The 13760-nt window shown below is 31.7% G+C and overlaps 1 long non-coding RNA gene across 2 annotated transcripts; it reads right to left on the reverse strand.

Annotated features, from left to right (window-relative positions):
* Nucleotides 1-2798: 2798 nt before the first annotated feature.
* On the reverse strand, nucleotides 2799-3821 carry LOC115889180. 2 transcript variants are annotated; one of them, XR_004051393.1, is made up of 4 exons: nucleotides 3528-3821; nucleotides 3369-3455; nucleotides 3075-3193; nucleotides 2799-3024 (listed from the first exon to the last, which is right to left on the reverse strand). It is a non-coding gene; the product is annotated as an uncharacterized LOC115889180 (long non-coding RNA). The 2 variants fall into 2 exon arrangements; XR_004051392.1 differs by having other exon boundaries at nucleotides 2805-3006.
* Nucleotides 3822-13760: the final 9939 nt, after the last annotated feature.

The raw sequence follows: 13760 nt of genomic DNA on the forward strand, positions 1-13760 counted from the left end.
CCCTGACCCATAAAGTTATACAGGGTGGGGCAAAATTAATGCTGAACATTGGTATAACCTGTATAACTCCTTTATTACCCACCCTGTATAACTCCTTTAGTTTAATTGAATCACCCAGAATATTATTCCGATATTCAATGGGAAATTCATGTCACTTCCAAATACTATTAAAGTTGCCGGCCTACCCCTCAAACAAAGATTTTCCTAGATATTTTCATTTCTATGATTTAGTGTGAATAGATCTTTATTATTTGATAAAATCTAGGGTGGCTGTGATATGTCTGACGTTACTTCAACATAGCTGTCAAATTAGTTAACTTTAGCAACTAGTTATTATTTTTTGTGTCAGTTCGTCAGTTGAAACAAAAAAAATCTAAGAAATTTTCCGAAAATAGAAACTTATCCTACATCAGAAAGAATTGATATGATTCTACTTTTAGATTCAAATTTTTGTTATATAATTATACATTTATATCTAATTTTAATTCTGTGATAATTAATATATGTTTTAAACGTATGTTTTTATTATAGTATTTTATACTACATCCTTTAATTTTTGATAAATTAACACAGCCACCTAGATTTTTTTCAAATAATAAAGATCTACTGACGCAAAATCATAAAAAATGAAAGTATCTAGGAAAATCTTTGTTAGAGGGGTAGGCAACCTTAATAATATTTTGAAGATATATGAATTCCCCATTGAACACGGAAATAATATACTGGGTGTTCCATTTAAAATAAAGGAATAACTTGCTTTTCAAAGTGATAAATGTTCAATATAAGTTTTGTCCCACCCTGTATAACTTTTCCTGTCACATTTTAATTTGGTTTAACATATTATGGTTATTGTAACTAAATATCAGGCTATACAGGATAAATTACAATATAGATAGCTGTTATTGAAATTTAAATTTTATTCTTCATTTTCACAAAATGTGAAATATGTCAAAATCCTTACATTCTAGGCACATGCTTCTTTAATAAAACACACCTTTATTTTTTCCTGGAATCCAAAAATCAATTAATATATAGGGTATTCCATTACAAAAACAACTTTAATGTATAACTTTTTGGGGACACCCTGTATAACTATATTTTTATAAAATGCTTTCAATTAATCTATATATGCTTCATTTCCAAGCCCACTCCCACGCCGTTTTTTTTTCGATCGTATGGTATATTCAATAATTGCATTACTTATAATTTATAACAGTTTATGTTCACTGATTCATTTATAATTTATATCCACTTAATTACTTGATTTATCCATCATAAACTTTGCATAGATAAAGAAATAACGATGGACAATTCTTAATGTGTTAAATTATACCGTATGATCCAAAAAAAAAGGCGTCCGATTGGCTTGGAAATGATGGTCGATGACATTCCCCATATAATTTTACATATCAAATGACAGCGATCTTCATTTCATAGCCATCGCTGACGCCGTTTTTTTTCGATCATACGGTATATGGTAAAAGCCATCGATCACCATTTCTAAGGTAACTTAACGCCGTATTTTTACATACAAAATGTGCAAAAAAATTCTATATGAATGAACTCACCACAATTTTCTATCCACTTTGTACATAAATTAGGATCTCTTGACGCAGGAAACTTAAACATATGTACACCTGATTTCCGAGAAATCCCACAATTATAAAATTGGCACTTATTACCAGACATTTTAATAATAATTTTATTATCACTAATCACACACAGTTATAATCAAAGACAGTCAAAGGTAAATTACCCGCCTTTTAAAATATCCGTTAAAAACAAAAGACAGTAACGACATATCTAAATCTTCTATCTTTGTCGCATATGGTTCGTTCCTTTATTATTCCGTGATAAGGGAAGGAATAGAGATTTTCTATGATAAGTGGTAAAGCTAGGTTTTCATATGTACAAATTTGACAAACTTTCCAGGAAATTCGGTCACATTATTTTCATTAATAAATTGTTTATCATAAATAAATTTATTAAAAAAAAAATTTTGAACGAATATTCAAATTCTAAACGTTTCAATTAACAAAAAAAATTGGCCAAGTGCGAGTCGGACTCGCGCACGAAGGGTTCATTATCATTGAATTTACCATTCACACATTATCTATACAACATCAGACATTATATTATTGTAAACTTTTTTCCGATTTAGCTGAAATTTTGAATGCGCTTGTAAGTAATTTAAAAAAAATGAAGAAATACATTGCTAAAAATTGTATTAATCAATAATAAATAAGTAAAAATAAATATGTAAAAATATGTAAAAATAAAAAAAAAGATTAAGAAAAAAAGTCACCTTGCCTACGATTCGAACCTGCCTCACTACGTCTCAACGCCTTCAAATCCTAACGCCTTTAACCACACGGCCACTCGAGGACTTCAATATTCTGTGTAAAATTCTTACTTAAACGATAATGTTTAGTGAAAGTACTTTTTTATTTATAAACATTTATTTAATTCTGTTTTTAGTATTTGTTCTTATAGCGGCAACATAGATACATTATCTGTAAAATTTTCAACTGTCTAGCTATAAAGTTAGTTAATAAGAATTAATAGGTGTAGCATATTTCAACATTATTCACTGGTTTTAAAAAGATCAAAAAATATGCATGTGTGTTTATAGTATAAATGAATTGCTCCTTACGTTAGTTCTTATTGATATAATAGCAAAAAAGTATAAAGTATAAGCGCAATTTTATTAAAAATATGTTATTCTAAGTTAGAATAACATAGAGTTAAAAATATGTGTTACAATTTCTAACACATATATATTTTTTTTTTAACTCTAATGTTCTAAATTAATTGTTCAAAATATAATTGTTATTTTTTTCCTAGGAAAGATAAAACTTCATTAATTTTCATAAATAAATTTATTTCTATTAAATTTTATAGAGCAATATGTACTACAGTTTTATTTCACATTTTGTAATACTGCTTCGGTGCGGTGCCCCATTGCTATCTGTGAGTTCATTCAAATTATGAAAAATCACTACTGATCTAGAAGATAAAATGTACCTAAGTACCATAATATTATAATCAAAATGACTAATTTTGTAAATTATTACCTATAATGGTTAGATGAGATGCATGTAAACTTCTTTAGGCTGGTTTCTTAAAGTTAGGTGATTAATTATCTTCGCATCGTCATAGGCTCTAATCAATTGTAGATTATTCTTCAATCAACCTGAAATATGTAATATTATTTACTTTATATCTATGAAAAATTATCATTTTCTTTATGAAAATTTTGAGTTTAAATTTAAATCTGATTAGAATAAATATACGTCACTAATTAACATTTTATCACAGGTAATATTCTATATTACTTTATGTTTACTTTTTGTGAAAATATTACTTACCTATAATATTTAAACGAGTTCCTGAATGTACAATTTTACTTGTTTATCGCGATGCCGAGTTCTGAATCTTGTATTGGTTGTCTAAAACTGTTTGATTTTGCTTAGTTATATTGTATCCTATATTTTATTAAACAAACTCAAAATAATGTTTATAATTACCTTCATCAGCCTTTATACCATTAAAAGTCATTATTATCAGTTATTATTATGTAGTATGTAGTTATTTCTTTGAGTTATTTGTTGTTGTTTGTTTTCAAAGATCATTTTTGAGGTTAATATCATATGAAACTTTTCGTAATTAGGCAACTGGTAAATGACGTGTGACGATAAATTAATAAAATAATAATGTACGTATTAAGTTAAATATTTATATATTAATTTAACATCCGGTATTACCTAACATCCATATCTATTTCATGTTTATAAATTACATAATTTTTAATTTTATATATTCATAATTCATAATGAAATGAAATATATTTCGATATAACGTTTGGCAACCACGCAACTGAAGTGCAAGCGACATCTGTGCAAGAGAAGCAAAACCTCCCAAAAAAGTTAGAAAAGGAATCTAAAAATTTCAGATTATTCAAACGTCACTCCAATATTTTTCCAAATTGGAGTGAAATTGGGGTGACAATTTTTAACACGTAAGGAGCCATCTGGATTATGTGTTATCTGTGCTTTACTTAAAAATATCATTGCTTCCTTAAATTTATACAGGGGTATCAAAAGTGCTGATCTATTTTAAGGATTTATTTTATATAAAAACTTCGTTATTTTAAATGCAACACTCTGTATTTTTTTAAATAAATCGAAGCAGATTTGAATGATCTTTTAAACTATATTAGGGTTTCCTATACCTATATAGCTCAGCTTTTGAATAAAAAGCTATTTTTAAATAAAATTGCAATCAAGATGGTTGGTGTTGCCATGGCAATTTTCTAGTGACAGTTAGTAACTATTTTCAAAGTCGACAATACTTTATGGACATTATTATTTATGATTTATAACAGTTTACTTAGATTTACCTATATATGTATACTCTATACTTAAATTTATTTCTCGCCAATAGACATTTAGAAACCCTATATATAATTTTTATATTTAACTTTTTGCGGGACCTCGTATATTTTACCCAATAATCGAACGTTTTTATATATATCAGCGACCCTGTATAATAAAGTCTATGATTTAATATCGCAAATTGTATTCTACTATTTTTTTACCTGTTTCTTCAAATTTTTGTTAAAATTTTTGAAATAATCTAATTACAAAAATATTTATTTTTATCCATTTATTGAAAAAATAATATACCAGTATAATATAATATATAATATTGATATAATAATATATATGTAAATAATACCATTTAAAAAAAAAGAGGAAAGATTATTTTATATTTTAAAAAGTTTGGCGTAGAATTTTGAACATCCTGTTTGATTTACGATTACCACATTTATAGCAAAGTATAGTACAGATCATCTGAAGTAAGTACCTATTATAGTTTTGATTTCAGGACAATTCTTCTATTTTTAATAGTTTGTTTAAGAAAGGCTGAAAATATATATTTTTTTATTTATTTATTAATATCTCTAAAACTATTGTCTAAAACTAATAATCTATACTAAATATAAAATCCTTAAGTGACTAACATACTGATTAATCACGATCCTGCTCAAACCACTCAACGTAAGAAACTCAATTTTGGCATACAGGTTGATTCTAGGTTCGATAAGAAGAGATTTTTCGAAATTCCAGTTCCAAGAGGGTGAAACCACCCCTCAAATATTACAATATTTTTTATTTAAAAAACGGTCAAGTTTCCGAAAAAAACGCTTAAACACGTATATTATATTTTGTTTTTTTACATATTTTAAGATTTTTTAAAAATGTATACAGGGTGTTTTGAAAAATTTGGTCATTGATTGATCACGATCTTGCTTAAAGCGCTTGACGTAAAAAGCTGATTTTTGGAAAACATATTGACTTTAGGGTGTAGAGGTTCGATAAGAAGGGATTTTTCGAAACTCGAATTCTAACGGGGTGAAACTATCCCTCATATATTAAAATATTTTTTATTTAAAAACCGGTGAGTTTTTCGGAAAAACTCTTAAACACGTATATTTCATTTTGTTGTTTTATATATTTTAAGATTTTTTATAAATTTATACAGGGTGTTTCATAAAATATGACCATTGAGTAATCACGATTCTGCTTAAACTGCTTGACGTTTAAAGCTGATTTTTGGCAAGCGGATTGACTGTGGGGTGTAGAGGTTCGATAAGGAGGGGTTTCTCGAATCTCAAATTCCAAGAGGGTGAAAACGCCCCTCAAATATTACAATATTTGATATTTAAAAAACCGTTAGTCTTTCGGGAAAACACTTGGACAAGCATAATTTATTTGATTTTTTTTACATATTTTGAAATTTTTTAAAAAATCATACAGGGTGTTCCAAAAAGTTGGGTAATTTCTTAACCACGATTCTGCTTAAACTGCTTGACGTAAAAAGCTTATTTTTGGCAAACGGATTTTTCGAAAGTCAAATTCCAACGAGATGAAACTACCCCTCAAATATTACCAAGTTATATAATAATATCGCCATATTGTTTTTTCTCATGCTGACATAAATGTGAGAAAATTTTATCCAGTTTGTATTTAATGGAAATTCTTGCTTTGCTTTACAATCACCATTACAAATGATTAATTCGACGCGAACGAAGTCGCTGGTACACGCTAGTATTATTATAAATAAATATTAGCTTTTTCCCGCGACTTCGTTCGCGTTATACCTCGAATCGTTCATGCATTGATTTAAATGATTGTTTATCTCTTTATGGATAGAGCTAGTGAGCCCCCCCCCCCCTTACACACAAATGCATTATTATACGTACCTAGGTACGTTATTAACAGTTTTAGAACTACTCGTATTTCACATGAAAGTTTGCCATAATTGTCGATTTTCTGGGTATTATACAGGGCGGGACTTGAATAAGTGCAAATATTTTCAGGGCTGGTAGATCTCGAGAAAATAACCATATTTTCTTTTTACCGTTTTTCAAATAACTCCAAAATAACCGAGTTATTTTCAGGGTTATTTTACTTTAAAAATTTCCTAAAAAAATTTTTTTTCCTTAAATTTTGAGAACCACTGCAACTTTTCGGGTTTTTCTGTCTGGTAAATTTAATCTACTACCTATATTGCCGTATTATCTAAAAAATATGGGTTTTAACTAAAAAAAAAAAATACAAAAAAAGTTTTCAAAAAATTCCAATTTTTCAAAAAAGATATTTCTCAAAAAAAATCGTATTACTGGGGTGAAAATCGTGTTTCTGCGGTCAAAATATACTACCACTAAAAATATTTGCACTTATTTAAGACTCGCCCTGTATATCCTTTCAAAAAAATCGATTTTGTTATTTTTGACTTATTACACATTTTTTACTTAAAATTTATATAGCCGTCAATAGGCCAATTTCAAGTGCATTTTTAGTCTTTTTAAATATTATTATGTATTTAAAAAAAATTCGAAAATTTAAAAACCGTTTTTTATTTTTTCATTCCCTGTGGTATACACCCTTTGTATACCAAAAATAAAAGTTTTTGTTAGACCCGCCTGAAATAAATTATCTTAATAATTCTGGAAGTTATCGAAATCAAAGTGTTTCAAAGAAGTTTAATTTTGGCCCCAAAATTATTTTAAAATCTTGCTTTTTAACACTCTTTTTCAAATTTTTCTACCTACTTCCATTGACTGAAACTAATTATAATGGAGAGCGCTGCCATGAATATGTGGAATAGGAGAGGCGCTAAGACACATCCCTGCCTAACTCCTGCATTTGTTAGGAAGGGACCGCTGTGACACTCCCGACTCGCTGTTCCCATGGAGGCCTCCACACACTGTAAGGAACCTGTTGGGCACTCAGAACCCCCTCACAACTGCCCATAGTGCATCTCGGTTCACAGAGTCGAAGGCTTTTGCTAGGTCGACGAATGCAACACAAAGTCTAGACTGCTGCTCCTTCACCTCCTCCTGCACTTGGCGAATGGAAAATATGGAATCGACGGCGCCGCGGTTGGTTCGAAAATCCGTTTGCGATTCTGGAAGTATTCCCTCTATATGTGGATGCAGGCGGGCCGACATAACTTCTGCAAGAATCCTTCCTCCGATGCCCAATAGTGAAAATTAACAATCAAAAGTTAATGTTAACAATCACTGAATTTCCGACTTTCACTGTAACATATACACTCTTCGTACTTTTAGTGCATAAACCATTAAGTCTTTAACGAACCTTACACGTGGCCTCAAAATCTAATATCGCCCGACTCCTCGGGCTATTAAAAAGCACCGGGAAGCGTTGATTAAAATGACAAAAGCCGCCGCAAATTAAACTCGCCGAGATTAAGCGGAACGGAAATGCGCTAAGACATTTTAAAGAAAGTGTTAATAATGGATCGGTCAGGATTCTTGCAACATTTCCTTTTTAATTAAAACTTGTTTAAACAACAGAATACTTTCTCAAATCTAAAGCAAAAGAGGGCGTGGGATAGGGGTTATAATTTCGGTTACAATGCGGGATTAAATATTTGTCGGTATAAAGTGCTTGATGAGGACTAAGAGGAACTAAAGTTATTATATTCTTTACTTTTTCATTTTTAATATTCTTATAATAAAAGGAGATTTCCACGGGATTTTTTGAGGGATTTGGATAAACTCATAAACAACGTATATAATATATCATAATTATTGTAATCATTATGAGTGATTGTATGAATACAGTAATAAAAATGAAAGGGAGGGGGGGGGGGAAATATAACATAAAAAACATTTTTAGTAATATATACAGGGTGGTCCGAACTGTATTCCGGAAACTTCGGCAGCATATTTTGCAGATAAAAATAAGTAAAAAAGTTCGTATAAATGTATGTGCTAAAATGCTTGGTTTCGGAGATACAGGGTGTAGAAGTTTCATTTTTAATTTGATTTTTTCCAAATAATTCCTGAAGTAAAGTCAATATTTGAATGAAAACTGGTGTCTGGGAGTATTTTGACATGAGAAATTTGATTTTGATATCAATATGGCTCCTACTACTAGAGGGCGCCACCTACATATTTTTTAACCGGTTTGAAGAGTAATAACTTTTCGTCCGTACCTGTATAAAACTACTGAGTAAAAAAATTTACGATATTTTCAACGTAAAAAAGGTCTCTTGGTAAAAATCGCTACGAGTAATGGTTTTCGAGATATTTGGAATCGAAATTATTAATACCTGTCATCATTGACATTAATTAAACATGTTGACTAAATAGTTATTAAACTGAAATCATAAATTTGAAATATTTTTGTGCCGAAAGTTTAACAGAAACTGTTTTATCATCATTTTTTGCAGAAAAATTTATGATTCATTTATAAAAAATCAAAAATTTCAAATTTATTATTTCAGTGAAATAACTATCTACTCAACATGTTTATTTTTCGTCAATAATGACATGTATTGACTATTTCCATTCTAAATATCTTGAGAGTGGTTGCTTGTAGCGATTTTTACAAAGAGATATTTTTTACGTAAAAAGTCGCAGAGATGTGTATTTTTTCGCTCGGTAGGGGGGTTTTATACAGGTACGGACAAAAAGTTATTACATTTATTAGTCTCACATCGTTCATATTAAAAACGATGGAGAAAGTAGTGGACAACCATATTAAAGTAAATCATCTACAGGTTAAACCACTGCACGATAGTCAACATGCATATAGAGCGGGCAGATCCACAGAAACTGCTCTGTACCAGTTAACTGAGCTAATACAGGCAAGCCTGGATAGCAAAGAAACAGCACTTTGTGCCTTCTTGGACATTGCAGGGGCGTTTGACAATATACCTCACAAGGTGGTCAAGCGATCTCTTGAAACAAGAGGGGTGAACAGTACGATAATTCGCTGGTTTTGGGAAATGCTCTCAACACGAACAGCAGAGGCTGAGATAGGTACCAAAACTGTAGTTGTTAAAACAACGCAAGGAACTCTTTGGAGCTTGGTAGTGGATGGACTACTGGAAGAATTAACTCTAGCGGGAATACACTGCATAGGGTACGTAGATGACATAGTCATCATTGCACGGGGGAAACATGAAGGCACCATGTGTGATATTATCCAAAGAGGACTCCGCATCGCTGAGAGGTGGTGCAGGACTGTCGGACTGAATATTAACTCAGATAAAACCGCAGTAGTGCCATTCACCAGAAAGCGAAGTTTGAAAAATTTGAAAAGAATCCATCTAGATGGAAAGGAAATACTGCCATCACAGGAAGTGAAATACCTGGGAATAACCCTGGATAGTAAACTTCTCTGGAACAGGCATATTAAGAACATTACCAGCAAAGTCACAAAGGCTCTCGTGATATGCAGAAGACTGGCGGGAAATAGGTGGGGCTGCGCCCCTAAAATTTTGCGCTGGATGTATACCATGATAGTAAGATCCATAATTACTTATGGAGCAGTTGCTTGGTATACAAAACTAGAGCAACGTACAGCAAGGCAAAACCTGTGCAAAAACAGAGACTGACATGTATCTGCATCACAGGTGCCATGAGAACATGTCCAACAGTACTGGGAGAATTTTCAGGTCAGGGGCTTGGGCCACCCTCAAAAAGAAAATTCTGCTTCTCCAACTCCCAGTGGATCACATACCAAGAATTTACAACTTTGAGAAACACCTCACTGTAGTATTGAGTAATAAAAAGGATTGGTAAGAAAGAAACGCTTACTCAGCATATAAAAGACCATACCATCACGTGGTATACTGATGCTTCCAAAACCAAAGCAGGGACAGGGATAGGAGTATTTGGGCCGAAAACTGAATACTTCGAACCAATGGGCATCTATCCCAATATCCTTCAGGCAGAAATTTGCATTGCATTGTACAATTTATCTTAGATAGGAACTATCGAAAACAGGAAATTGCCATCCTATCCGATAGTCAAGCAGCACTTAACGCGATCAACTCAGTAACCATTAATTCGAAATTGGTCAAAGAATGCCTAGGGAAGCTCAACAAATTAGGCAAAGAAAATAAAGTCCTCCTACTCTGGGTGCCTGATCACCAAGGGATAGAAGGCAATGAAAAAGCAAATGATCTAGAAAAGGAGCGAACACTCCACTAACTGGACCAGAACCGTTCTGTTTTCCAAACGGGAACCAAATGAAAGCGGAATTGAAGAATCTGGAAGACTCCATCCGTAACTTGGAATGGGTGTCCTCCAACGGTCTAAGACACTCGAAAAAGTTCCTCAGAACTTATGACCGAGAAAAATCAAAGGTTTTCCTTGATTTAAGTAAAAACAATCTTCGGATTGTCACGGGGTTTCTAACAGGACACTGTCTCCTCAACGAACACCTCAGTAGGCTGAAACTAAGAAACAACGGCGAATGCATATTTTGTGGGGAAAATGGGGAAACACCAAAACACCTTATCACTGAGTGCGCCAGATACTGGCTTTTGTTAAAGCCCTGAGACTGTATGATGAGTTATAACTCGTTATAACACAATAGATTGGGAACACACAATAGATCTATAAGGTCGCGGTGATTAACTCCCCTCCTAAACATTCTACATTCATTCTACATCTTTTAACCGGCCAAGACAAGACACGAAAAACATTAGACGGTCAAATATATTTTTCCAAGGATTCTTGACTAAAAATTAGTATTTTTAACACAGCCATAATAGCCTAGATTAAAATTTAAAATACGATTTAGTTTTTAACGAAAATGTAAATGTCAAAAGTTGACATAATATGATGTCATTCTCTTCAGAGTGCCATTTATTATCGAATAAAGTAAAAATATACCAAGGGTGCCATTTAAAAATAAAAAAAAATTAGTCATTTCCAGTGAAACAGGAAGTGATCAAAAACAATTGAATACGTCAATCAATCCCAATTTATGTCATATACTAACAAACGAAATCTCATTTTTTATCCGAAAAAATAAAAAAGTTATAGGGGTGAGCCACTTTTGAGACGCACCCGGTATAATAACTTTTACTGAAAACCTTCAGTAAATGTTACTTTCACTAGTAAATGTTAGAAATTACTAGTAAATACAAATCGACAAATTTCTTTAAAATACGACATTCACTGATCCAATGTGTAATTGTTAGCATGTACGAAATGCTGGCAGACACAAAGATACCCCAATTTACGGTAACACGTAAAATTTGCCAAAATAAGAGTGGTATTTCAGCTTTTTAAAAGTATACCGCCGAACGGCGCCATTCTTTATATATTTAGCTAAAACCGCCGTACTTAAATTTTTTTGACGGTATTCATATTAATAAATATGTAAAACCGTCTAACGGCGTTCTTGCTTTCGTCAGTTATCTACAGGGTGTTTCAAAAAACATGTGCCATCTCTCGTGGTAGATTCCTCACGTAAAAATATGATTTATTTTTCATATCAATATAGGTCCGATTCTGCTTTGTTTCGTAGCTACAGGGTGTTAAAATCTTAATATTTTTCCGATTTATTATAATTTTCTTCCAAGTACTTTTAGCGTTTCAAATGAAATTTTGGGGGTAAAAGTTACTATAAATGCCACATAATTTAAAGCTAAAAAAGTATCTACATATTCACCGGGGACGTGCTCAGATTAAAAGTTGTCTCTTGATATTTTGTCAATTTCGACCTCGATGAGATAAACGCAATTTTATTAATTTGCCTTGACAACCCACCAATAAACTCCAAAAAATCAGCGCCAAACCGCAACTTTCTATATTCTCTCTAACCGGAGATATTAAGAGATCAAATCATGTTAGGCTGCCGCTTAGGATTATATGGTCTAAAAATTATACTAGTAGGCTAGAAAACAAAACGAGGTAGATTGGTTACGTCAAAATATCAAAACATATATTTTAATTTCATTTTAATACCATTTAATTGTTATTAAATGGTCCACGTTCGTTCTTGATTCGACCCCATAAATTAAAACCCAGGCATATTGAATCCGATGACCTAGCTGGCTATGGAAATATGCCGCTCCAGCGTCTCTATCTACTAAAGTAAGTGGTATCCAAGAAGCCCCACACACTCATAGTAAAATAAGTGGCATAGCTGCACCAACTGCATCAACTACACAAACTGCATTCATGCTGATGAAATTGCAACGCGATTGAATCATGATTGATCCCCTAACAAAATTGACAATTCATCTTTTAGAAATTATGGATAGTTCATTTCATTCCGAAAATTAGCAAAGTCTAATCATTTCATCAGAATTCCTGCCTAAACATTTACCGACCAACGGTCTTGGTGCTGAACTACTTATCAAGGGTAGATTAGGACCTGTGGTGCCTAATAACAACCTTTAAAAAAATTTAATATCATTAACTTGGGAAAATTTTAAATAAGTACTCCATTGATTCCTCATCAAAAAATATGAAAAAAAGTTCCTATAAACATGGGTATGGAAATGCATAGTTTTCAAGTTACAGGACGTTAAAACTTTTTAAAATTATTTTTTTGTAATTATTTTAAATACCAGTATTTTTTATTTGAAATTGCTGTAGGTTGGACTAATAGTAACAATATTTTTTAGTAAATTAGGTAAGATATATAATTTATTAATTTTATTTTTATTTTATTAATTGTGATTAATGAAATTGCGTGTATCTCATCAAGGAGGCCGAATTCGACAAAATATAAAGAGATAACTTTTAATTGGCATTAAACGGCCTACACAATTTTGATAACAAAAGAAAAAAAGTCAGTGGTACACATGTTTTTTTTTCAAAAATATTCCAGTGATAACCCATATGCACGTCCCTGATGAATTTATAGATACTTTTTAGCATTTAGCAAATATAGCTTTTTTTAAAACTTTTACCCTCAAAATTTCATTCGAATCACTAAAAGTACTTGGAAGAAAATTATAATAAATCGAGAGATTATTAAGACTTTAACACCCTGTAGTTACAACACAAAGTAGAATGGGACCCATGTTGATAGGAGAAATAAATCTTATTTTTACGTGAGGAATCTCCACACGAGAGATGGCACATGTTTTCTTTAAACACCCTGTATACCGCCAGCGGTAATTTAGCCAGTTCGTTAAGTAAAAGGGAAATTCTACAAGAACACTGACCGGTTCATTAACCTTCATCAACACAGTCTTTAAAATGTCTTGGAGCTAAAACTCTCTTAAATGTATAAAATATTTCCGCTTAAAGCTTAAATCCAATTAATCTCCAAAGCGCACAGTTGTGCTTGGAACTTTAAATCAGAACTAGTTTGCAAGATCGACAAAGAAAATGTAATTACAATTTAATTCCACCGATTTAGTACTAAATCCTTCGAAGAAGTTACTTTTGTCCTTGCTTAAACCTTAACGTCTGT

This window comes from Sitophilus oryzae, unplaced genomic scaffold (genome assembly GCF_002938485.1).
Source record: "Sitophilus oryzae breed Bouriz unplaced genomic scaffold, Soryzae_2.0 scaffold_811_pilon_pilon, whole genome shotgun sequence".
Classification (NCBI taxonomy): Eukaryota; Metazoa; Arthropoda; class Insecta; order Coleoptera; family Curculionidae; genus Sitophilus; species Sitophilus oryzae.